Below are 11174 nucleotides of genomic sequence, written 5' to 3' on the forward strand. Positions count from 1 at the left end.
ATTTGGCTAAATAGTAGTAATGTTAGCAGCAATAGTAAAAACAACGGCAACAACAGCAAGGGTAATCGTAGCAAGAGGCCTTTCACAACTGGGCACATGGGCGCGCACAGCTAAGTAAGTATGACAGAAAAGAGACGCGAGAAAGGTTCTATCGAGTTTTTCTTTGAGAAGGAATAGGAAGCCGAAGCCATTTTCTGCTAGTTTTCAGTGACCAAACAGTAAATCAGTTTTTTCGATAGCGTTTTTGTAGTCGCTGCCCTGTTTGACAACTTCCAGCGGTTTCATCTGGTGGCGGATGGATGAAAAACGATGAGTGACTCATGCTTTCAAGGTGTCTGCCATTATATCTATATCAGTGATAGTGAACGCCATAGATGACGTGTTCCAACTCGTTCTGCATGTGTTTTTTAGCTAATAATGACCGTAGCGCCACCCGCGTAGCGCCACCCGCGTACCGCCAAACATACGACGATAAAGAAATTGCATACACACAACTACGCAATACAAGAGCATAAGGTAATCAACTGTTGCTGGTCTTTTATTGTAGAATTATTGTTTAGATATAATGAAATTTGTTGTTTTTATATGAAGTCAATTTGATAGCAATCAAGCAAAACGTGCGGGGTGTTTATTATGACATAGGCTGAACGGTCCACTGAAGACGCGTAAAAGTAAGCAGCACTGAGGACAATGCGCAAGAAATAAATATATGACTATATATATTGTATATGGTACCTAAGCACTTCCATGGAGTTTGGAAGGTTATTCGACACGAAAATCCGTTTTTCACAAAAGCTTCCTTAGCTATCACTTTAAATAGGATATTTTTTCTATCATCTCCGCTAATAGTTTCAAAGCGATCAGACATTTAATTCAGATATTCGGAATTCTTAGATACTCTTGTAAAAACACTCGTATTATATGGGTCTGAGGTATTTCTTAATAAAAACAAACATCAGGCGTGTTGGTACTGAACTTCTCGGGGCTCCAAACAAACTCGCTTGCCCCGCTAAAGAAGTCTATGTACTAAAAATAGGACAATTTGTATTGATTGGGTCACTAGAACGTGGAGTGCATTCAAGTACATCAAAGAGCTAAACTCATCCCATTAATTAACAAAAATTAAGAGATTAAAATAAATTGTAAATGACGCAACACGTTTCAGAGGCTATGCATACTTCACGACAATTATCCATAGAAGCTGCTGGAAATAATTTAATTAGCCTTGACAAACAATGTTTCAGTATTCTTTTTTTACACACTGTTTCGGATTAGGACAACCACGTGGCCCTAAACGTGTAAGCCATTAAACGAAACCAGCCGGAAAGAAACATGATGACTCCGATGCAACAAGCTCTCCGTTGCCTTCACCATAGACTAAAGCCTTTCCGTCAATCTAAACCATTTCGAACATCTTTATTCTGAAATCTTCACCTCTTCACCGGTCATAACTAAACGCGAAAATGACGCACGTAATTATGTAGCGTTTAAGCGGCCATATCATTTGATACTCATACTTTGCTACAAGTTGGTTACAATGGATCCTGTTTGGTATCTGTCACCTCTTGTCCTAAATAGACCTACAGATGCTGCAATATTTAAAACGATGCTACTGTTGCTCTAACATGTAGGCGACAATAAGCACTGTGTTGGTAACGGGGTGACTAAAGTTAGTGAATCGCCCAAACATAACCAGTGTGAGTGGTACATTTTCTGGGGGTAATTTTATATATATTTATCCACTATAATTAGTCTCATCGCTGTCTGTTCTTGAGCATTCATTTCTGCTGAGAGCAGCTCGAGGGTAACTTGTCGTTAAGAAGACGGGCAGGTATTGTAGTGGGTGTTTTTTAACGCTGCTGCGATAATATTTCCAACTGAAGAAGAAGGTTGTTAGGGGGGCGAAAACGGTGACTGACGGAGGTGGAATGAGACGGTTAAACAACGGTCAGAGATAAGTTCGTGGTGGGCCGAATAGTTAAATCCGTAATAGTAGTATAATGTTCAGTACTTCTGCTCCTCGCTATTTATGAGTAACGTGTAGGGAAATGCAGTGAGGAAATGGCTAACAGCATAGTAAATGCTGGAAAGCTGAATACTTTATATGATGAAAGGAAAGTCCACCATGCTTCAGAGCATTGGCTCAAAGCAGAGTTGACCTCGCCAGTTAAAAACGTGCTCTTCCTTTGAAAACGGCAGCTGATAATGATAATATATTGCTTCGACGGCATTTTTTCGTATCTTTAGCTTCTGTTTATCACGTAATGAGTAGCTAACACAGTAATAAACCGTATGCGAACCTTTTGCACGGCGATATCAATCAATATTACGTGACTTAGTAAGACTGGATATTATGATGACTACTATGAAGACTTAAGGAAGTAATCACTATTGTAAATGCTGTCAACATTGTTTGCCCTAACCTAGTCTCAATACACGTAATCATAATTAGAAATGCTTGTTACCTATTATAAGGTTTCTGATTTAGTTAATCGACATTCATAGAAGGTCAATAGAAACAATGTGGATTCATTATACATCATTCACGATCCTATTTTCACGCAAATTATGATGATAATCTAAGCTGGCTGTGAATAAAATGTATCCTACTACAGCAGACCTTTACTCAATTTTTCTGTGAAAATTAGATTATTGTCCCATACCATTGATGAATCTTCACCCCTATATTTATGCTGTCTTAATCTATGTTTTATTCTTAAAAGGTTACAAGTTTAAGTTCAGGTTTTTCTTATAATCGTAATTTTCGTATGTAGAGAGATTTGAGAGCTGGCCTCCGGAACCAGAGTCTTATCCGAGCGAATTGCTGCTTACGAACCTAGCCTTCGCATAACTCATGAAATGCTATCTATCCAGAACTTATGTGCTCAAAAAGGCGTCTCGATGAAGAGTAAGTGGTCATTTATTGTCCACAAATCGTTCGATTTTTTTTCAAAAGGAGGAACTTCTCATTTGACCTTGACCACTAAAATGCTATGGAAGCTTCACTTTAGTAGACTCGATTAAGATAAAGGACGTATGTTTATAAAAGGAAGAAAGAAAGAATGGAAGAAAAAAACAAAACCTTAAATAGAGAAGAACGATACGCTGTTACTGATGCTTATGATGTTTTTGTAGTGAGATTGACGCCTCTTGAACGGACAATTATAACCATAGTAACAATAGTAATAGCATTTACAATAAATTTCTGGAAAGTTTATGTGATAGTAAACGTGATAGCCGCCACGCCTGCGATGCAGCTCATTGTAAAGGTGCAAACCTTTGCGCGAATCGACTAAAAACGCATTCGTCGACCGGTGCGGATTATCGCATCTACAGACTTCTTCCTACCAGTGGCCCACGACCACGATGATTACAGTAGCAGCCATAGCATCAATTGTAGTTCTTTCTATTGACCTATCGTCGCCCTGTGGCTAAGCCTCTTTCTTCTACCGCTGCCTGACGATGGCGCTGCCACAACTGCTGCTGGCGGGAAGGATCAATTTTTGTTCTCCGCCCATAGCGGAACTGTGACGAATTTTCGACTAGTCATGCTAATGATAGAAGGAGAAACAATATTTTAACGCTGGTTTACGACAGCAAGCTGTCGTTCTCACGTACCGCATGCGTACAGCACTGGATAGTTTGTGGTTGCGAAGCTAACGCCTAAGGTTACGCTTGTCCCCAGACGTGAAGTCAATGGCGGACTCAACGCAATTGCGAATACTTCATATCGTAGTTCTTCGATGAAAATGAATAGACGCAGTCGATAGATAGCAACAGCAAAAAAAAACAGGGTGTGATATGAAAGGGGGCTGAAGAGAATCGTATTTTGTCACTTACTTTTTGCAGAGGAGGTGAAGAACGCGTTCTGTGATACCTTAATAAAGCGAACAGTAGCGTTAAGAAACTTTATGGCAAATTTTCTTATTTTAACTTCCTGAACTAATTTGGAGTTGTTGGAGAAGAACGAATCTATGGCATGTGAAGCCGAGATGAGGTTTAAAAGTGACTCGTCAAGAAAGCGTGGGTAACTTTGAAGGCCTTTTCGTCGTTACGCATCCACACTTATATAAGTGGCGTTCGATGGAAATAGATAGAAATATTCTTGTCGCTGAAAAGAGACTTTCAGTGTATGTGTGAGAAATAACCTCAAGACAACGAGGCCGAGGTAAATCTTTCTGATATCTTTCGACTGTGAGCAGCAACGCACGCTGATAGTGTAAGGTCAATAAGGGCTCTAGTATAAGTATGCTCGTACCAATGCCAATCAGTGCTACACCGTCGGCGGAACACACGTGTTCATCCGCGTCATATCGCTTTGGTTCAGTTATGATCTGAACTCAAAATTCAAGTGATGAATCCACCTTCATGCCAACATGAGACAACTTTTTTTATTTAGGAAATTGTACTTTGATGGCGTCGCCTGAAGCAGTAGATATCGCGGTCTTACTAGTTTCTTTTCAGTCGTTCAGGCTATTGCGCGCCAGTATTATGGGGCTTGCGATATATATATTTCGTACTGTCCGCGTGCTTCATTATACAGCTTTGATGATCCCTTATAATAGGGCGTCAAGATAAACTATTTGATGTCGACCTCAACGTGGCAGTAGTCTCCAGTAGCGAACCGACAAGTGACCTTAAGGTAAACCACACCGTAAAGTATATTCCATTGCGCAGTTATACAATTACTCACGTGTTCCATAGTAAAACGTGCTAAATTTTATATACATAGTAATAAAAACTCGTTACGAATGGGATCCAAGTTTGCACTCTAAACATGATTTATTTATGTTTAGTTAAACTCTCATCCCTTATAAGGACGTACGGGCTGTGAATATATGTAATCAAAATTGTAGCGTATGTACCTCGACGATTCGATTAAGACGAGATTTCTTTTGGATAAATGGAGTCCTTTTCTGAAGTTGATCTTTATAAAATACGTCACTTGTTTAGGGTCTTCCGGATATACCGTAGCGCGGCTGCTAAACGCCTGACCACAGCATAAACAAACCATCGATTTCATCAAACGGGTCACCAAATGAGTCTTCGTAGAAGGTCAATCATATTCATCGGACGATTGGCGACTTTTGTTCTTAAAATTGTTGCTTGCGTCAATAGCGTTGCTTGCTTTTGAGTACAGATAGTTATACCATTACGAGAATAGTTTTTACTTTATTTCGGGTAACTTTACAAGGATTTGCAGCTGACAGTAGCTCTTCTGTCGAAAAATACACCAAGAGTCGGCTTGTTCGCTGTCGCCGTCTGTGCATAGAGCTTCAACATGAGCAAAATAGTTTGAACGAACAATATTCTTATTGATCTGTTTTTATAATATTAGCATGGTAACGTTCAATTCAGTAGTTAAGTATCTGATATACATGTACATCAACTGCAGTAACTCCTCACTCAGCAACCAGATTGGATGGCTATTTTGCACACTCTCGCACGAGATGAAACAGCTTGCTAGTTACAATGATAAACCACATAACTGTGTAAAAGTTGTTGATTGCTCAGGATTAACACAATAGGTTGGTAAACAGGATAACCACCTCCTGGTTACTAATTTATTGTGTTAATCCTAAGCAATCAACAGCTTTTACACAGATATGTAGTTTATCATTTTAACTAGCAAGCTGTTTCACCTCGTGCGAGAGTGTGCAAAACAGCCATCCAATCCGGTTGCTTAGTATAGCAAAAACGGATTCATTGCCGCCACGATTTGTTACTATCGTTTTCGATAATATTCTAATATAATATTTTCCAATGTTAATGTTTTTCTATTATATAATGATGCTACTAAATCTGAGTTTATGGCCACCTACCTTTTAATAATTGTTGTTCTTGCTTAAGAGATACGACTTTCGATGAGGTGTTATTTCCTAAGTACGGGTTTGCTTGGATTTTTACACCTGGCCCAAAGGAACCTCGACGAAGTCCTATTCGAATCGTTATGTTGAACTTGTTAGAACAGAAAATATAACTATCTTTCATCAGAACATAAAGGCAGAATCATTGATAGGCCCCGCTTTGCATAAATCGAAATCGAAACATCTGCTTCGGAATAAATAATAAATCCCACCCTGTTTTCTGCATTACAAACGGTTGTCTCTGGAATCATATCATAAAAACTTGCTCAAGTATCTACGCTAAGTAGTACGTTAACACCAAGGGCATTAAGTAGAATTAACAAAGGCATATAAGTAAGATGAAATAAAATACAAAATAATACTGAATGTCAAACAACTGTGACAAATAAAACGTCAGAGACGAGTTTCGGCTCATTATATATTCACGGGACATCGATTGCGACAGCTAAATTCATTTGATGGTTGGATCTTCTTCATATGGTTGTTTCAACAGTGTTCTTATTTTAGTCGATAATTTTTCTGTGTGGCACTGATCGCTGTTTCCGATGTATTCGGAGTGTCTTTCCGGTGGTCAAATTCCATTTCCCGCTTAATTTCCGTTTTTAGTGATATAGTAAAGAGCGATGCCATTGAGGAGGCAATCTACCCCGTCCGTGGACGCCTAGCTGACGCCAGTAGGGGCAGTAGCCTGCTGTTGTCGCATAGAAGTGAGTGCGTTTTCGAATCTTCCGTATAGCAGATAACGTCGAGTCGCACCAAGGAGACGCTAGGACGGGAGGTAACAACTCAACCATTGAAGTTGCCGCCCCTCAGCGGTTGGCGTTCGTCGTTTTTTTCTTCCGTTTGCCTAGGGCAGCTCTCACAGCTATTTGTGATTCTTCGAAGACGATCCTTTTCGCTCAGCGTCGCAGTTGTTCAATTTTAGAATTCGTTCATCCGGCATATTGCATCGTGATGTAAAGGTCAGTGGATTAGTGAGACATATACATTTTGCCTGGTCGTAATCTTTAGTGCAGGACGAGGTTCGATATATAGCAATGCATCGAACAGTCCTGCAACAGGAGAATTAGACAAGACATAACATACATCTATGTCATGCGTAAAAATCGTCACTATAATATAGCGTTCGCTCTAATATAGAAACGTGAATAGCACTGCATACCCGCTCACATTACCGATTTCCGTAGCGCAGTAGGCAGAATAGATCCATTGAGCATACTTCACGTGCCCTTCAGTCGACCTTAGTGATTCTAAACTGTATAGAAACAATGCTTATGTTTAAGCTGTTAGACTTTGATACCTACGCAGCGGTATTCAGCCGATCGTCCTGTCCTATTTGTTACCAAACGGTAGATAACGGACTTGAACATTCACTACGTTACGTTGCCTATATAATTATAGGTTATCCAGCTCTTTAGCTGATTGGCTTTTCCCATTAGTATTAAAACCTCCTATTGAACCGCCTATTTCTGTTTTATTCTCGCCCGTTAACTATCATTTTTGCTGCGGGAGTTTTTTTTGGGGCTTTTAGCGCGTGGCGTTTCATCGGTAAAAGCAAAATCATCACGCCATGTACGCACGCACGTGCATACGCACCCCGAAACTATCGATGATTGTAATTAACATCACTAATACTCAACTGCGTTAGCGACGACAACGACGGCAACTATTCCTATTTTTGCTTTCTACCGTTAGTCGCTACGCTCGTAACGGAAGCTGCTGAAGGAAAAAGTCATCATTAACAGTGGTGGCAGCGGCTAAAGTAGAAACACGAAGGACTTATGTTTGGCATCCGATACGGTCCCTGCTCCTTTTCAGTTCAGCTATGCTTTTCTTCTTTGCTTCGACAACATAAGAAAGCTTCATTTCAGTACCGGTGTATGCCTGGGGGCATCTCAATGCCAAAGAAATTAGTGTGAAGGGACGTGCAAGCACTCATCATACATCTCGACGCATGACGTACTTTTGTATTCTATATTTCTTTCTCTCTGTGCACGTCTCTTTGTCACGCTGTTTCTGTCGAGAAATCGAAATTTCCGCCGCGGCGCGTGACTTTTGTTGTCACTTCTGTCGTTTTCTTTTCGCTGGCCGAAAAGAAGGAGTCGTTCTACGTGACTATACACCGTTGTTGATGATGACTATGATGGCGTCGAATACTAGAGACGCACGCATATACACGCGTTTGGAAATAAAGTAAAATGAATATAAACAATATATCGATCGACAGAAGGGGCTGTTGCCGCCAAAGGAATTTGATTATTTCGTTGATCGTCATTGATGTTATCCTGCAGCTGCGCGCTTGGAAATGTTCTCAACGATAGCGAAGATGCTGCTCGAGGCGGGTGAGCAAACGATTGTGGAGATAACGTCAAAACAGCATTATTCATCCATCCATCTACAGAAATTCGGTCTATAACGAACCGTCGAGGCCGCTTCTCCAAATGAATCGTATACACACGATGAACGTTTGCCAAATTCGAAGCAAAAAAAAATTATAACCAACATTGGCGACGTTATGCCAAAGGCAGAGTCGAAAAAGATCGTTCGTTTCTATCCTCGTCGTGGTGAATTGTCTCGAAGGCAACCTGATGCCCGATGCAAAGCTGCTGACGTATCCAAGTGATACGAACAAGCTCAGTGATTAGTACTATTATTTTAATGAGCATATTACTTTTCATAGCAAACAGCGATTGTTGTTATTTTCCCTTCTTCGTCCTCATCCTTGCCCTGTTTATTAAATCAAAGATCGCTGAAACGTTGTATCCTTCATTTCTATGTATTCGACATTTGACAAGCCGTTCTTCCAGAACTAGGAAGTACGTAACAATTACGTACTTAAATCAAGTGTTTATTTGCGTGAACGTCATTTTGTCCGTACAACAACGCAGTGGTTTGCAATGGTAAGGCAACAATGTTAAGGCGACGCAAAAATCGCCAGGGCACATAATGCCAGAAGGACTGCCTAGAAATTATTGAACGTAATAGCATCGACTGAAAGAAATGCTGTGTATATGCATTTTCGGTACGTAGAAGTTTCGATCCGGACTTTATTATATAAGTAATATCTAAGAAAAGAATAACGTGTTCTTTTTTTCGTTGAACAGGGGTTTGAAAGACACAGGCTAAATATTTATGTCACGTTTCAAAGCGGATCATTTGAATGCTATTGTAAAGGGCTATATATGAAGTTTATCGAGTTACGCGAAGTCAGTCGACATCTACAGTACTTAGCACTATAACGCTTGTGTCCTTAGCAGTAATGAAATCCATGCATGCAACTCGCCGGAGCCCCCACGTAGGCCCTCGACGTAGGCCCCATGGATAAGGTTCCAACGCAGCTATGATGATTCAGTACTGAGCTAATTTACAAGATTTTAACGCGTGTTCTAATCAGATGCGCCGATTTTCCTACTGATGATGATTTGAACTACATAAGATAGTGTACATTATATTTCTACCATGACTGTAAATGTTGCAGACGTATGCCAATGCGTACCACAAGGTAGAGCTGCACAGACCAGAACGAAAGGTCACTGCGGCCGTTTGCAGGTTCAATTTTAATATGTAAAAAATCGTCAAATCCGGTTATTTAATAGATTTCTAGAAAAGTGTATGATCTAACTAGGACAGACAATCGGCTCAAATGTAAGCCTTTATATGTTGGTTAAAATAACTAAATCGAAACAAGGCAAATATCATAAAGGTCAGCTGTAAGAATCATAGAAGCTAACTAGATTAAACGGTGTGGTACCTAAAAAGCGGCGAGTTCGCCATATTTATCTACAAAACAAGGCTTATGAAATACATGCATTCGTATATTATTTAGCTCAAGTACGCAAAATAATCAACCGAGGCTTATGAGGGTATTTTTATACAGGTTAAAAACGAAGAACAATTACACATATTTATACGTAACTACTAAGCTGTTTCCAGAGAAAGGGAAAAATCTTTTTTAGGTAGGATGTTTATACCTTTCTGATCGCGCGATCCATTCGTTGCGTCAAGGTAACTATTGTGGTCGCCTAGCTGCGATTTTGTAACGGTTTCTAATTTTTATTCTCTAAAGCCGACATCCGACAGTTTCTCTGGCTCCCAAAACTGAGAATTTACCTAAATAACCCACCACCGCGCCAGTCGGTGCCAATTTTTTCTTTTCTTCTTCCAATCGACGAACGCCATTTTTAGTAAAACCGCCTCCCTTCCTGGGGCTGCTGCGAAGTTTTTGACCGACTACTTTAAGTTGACCTCAAGATGACCTTGGGTCAAAATTTCTTCACGATGACATCGTGGGTCATGAAATGTGGGCGTCTCTGCGCGTTCCTTTCAAAAATATCTAATTATCCGCACGAGCATAAAACAAGGACTAGTATAATCAGAATAATCCAAAAACAAATCTACCGGCAACAGATTGGGAAAGGTGGCCCCGCCCTTGGCTATCATCCACTCTGCGTTCTTGTGAAGAAAGGGATATTGTCGCCAATACATTGAACAGCTCACTTTGCTGCACCGCACCACCAGCAAAAATGGCCATTCTTATCGCTACATCTCAGATAGCAGCATTTACTTCAAATAAGGCTGTTCGAAAACGATTTATTTACTAGATAAGCACAAGTAGACACATAGTTACGTCGGGTGTTACTACAACAACGCCAACACCAACAAAATTTATTTAGGACAACGAATTTGTGATTTGCCTATTTATAAGTCTTTATGCGAATGCGTCGATACTTCTTCAGCACTCATCATCAGACTATTATTATTATTAGGCTCATCGGTCACACAAGTTCAGCTTCAGAATCGGAAACACAACATTTAACTGATTCTAATGGCGACTTTCTATTTATAGAATTTTGTGACACTGGTTTAGCGAACGTTGACCTTTAAAGAGCTGCTTCAACATCAATACGTAGAGATGAAAATGTACTGAAAAATCAGGTTGTAGCTGTAAGAGGTAGAAGAAATAAAATTTTTGTTATAATCAATAGGTGTAAGATCATAAGGGATCTATAAGAAGAAGACTTTGGCATATATTACCTGTATCTGTACTAATTTTAATAGCATACTTTACTTGTTTAACTTTCAGCCGTAAACAAAATCCGTAGTAAAAGATAGTCTATTGTAGATTATGATGTTGTCCCATAAACTTCAATTGGCCACTTGTGGCCAATTGAAGTTTATGCAACAAAAAGCTCATATCCATATTGCGTTAGAATGACTGATACAACTGTAGCATACAAGGTGTAATAAAGGAAGCTATTAACTGATGTTCTGTAATGAGAATCGTGTTAAATAAACAATAAAGAAAAA

This window comes from Varroa jacobsoni, unplaced genomic scaffold (genome assembly GCF_002532875.2).
Source record: "Varroa jacobsoni isolate VJ856 unplaced genomic scaffold, vjacob_1.0 scaffold_527, whole genome shotgun sequence".
Lineage (NCBI taxonomy): Eukaryota > Metazoa > Arthropoda > Arachnida > Mesostigmata > Varroidae > Varroa > Varroa jacobsoni.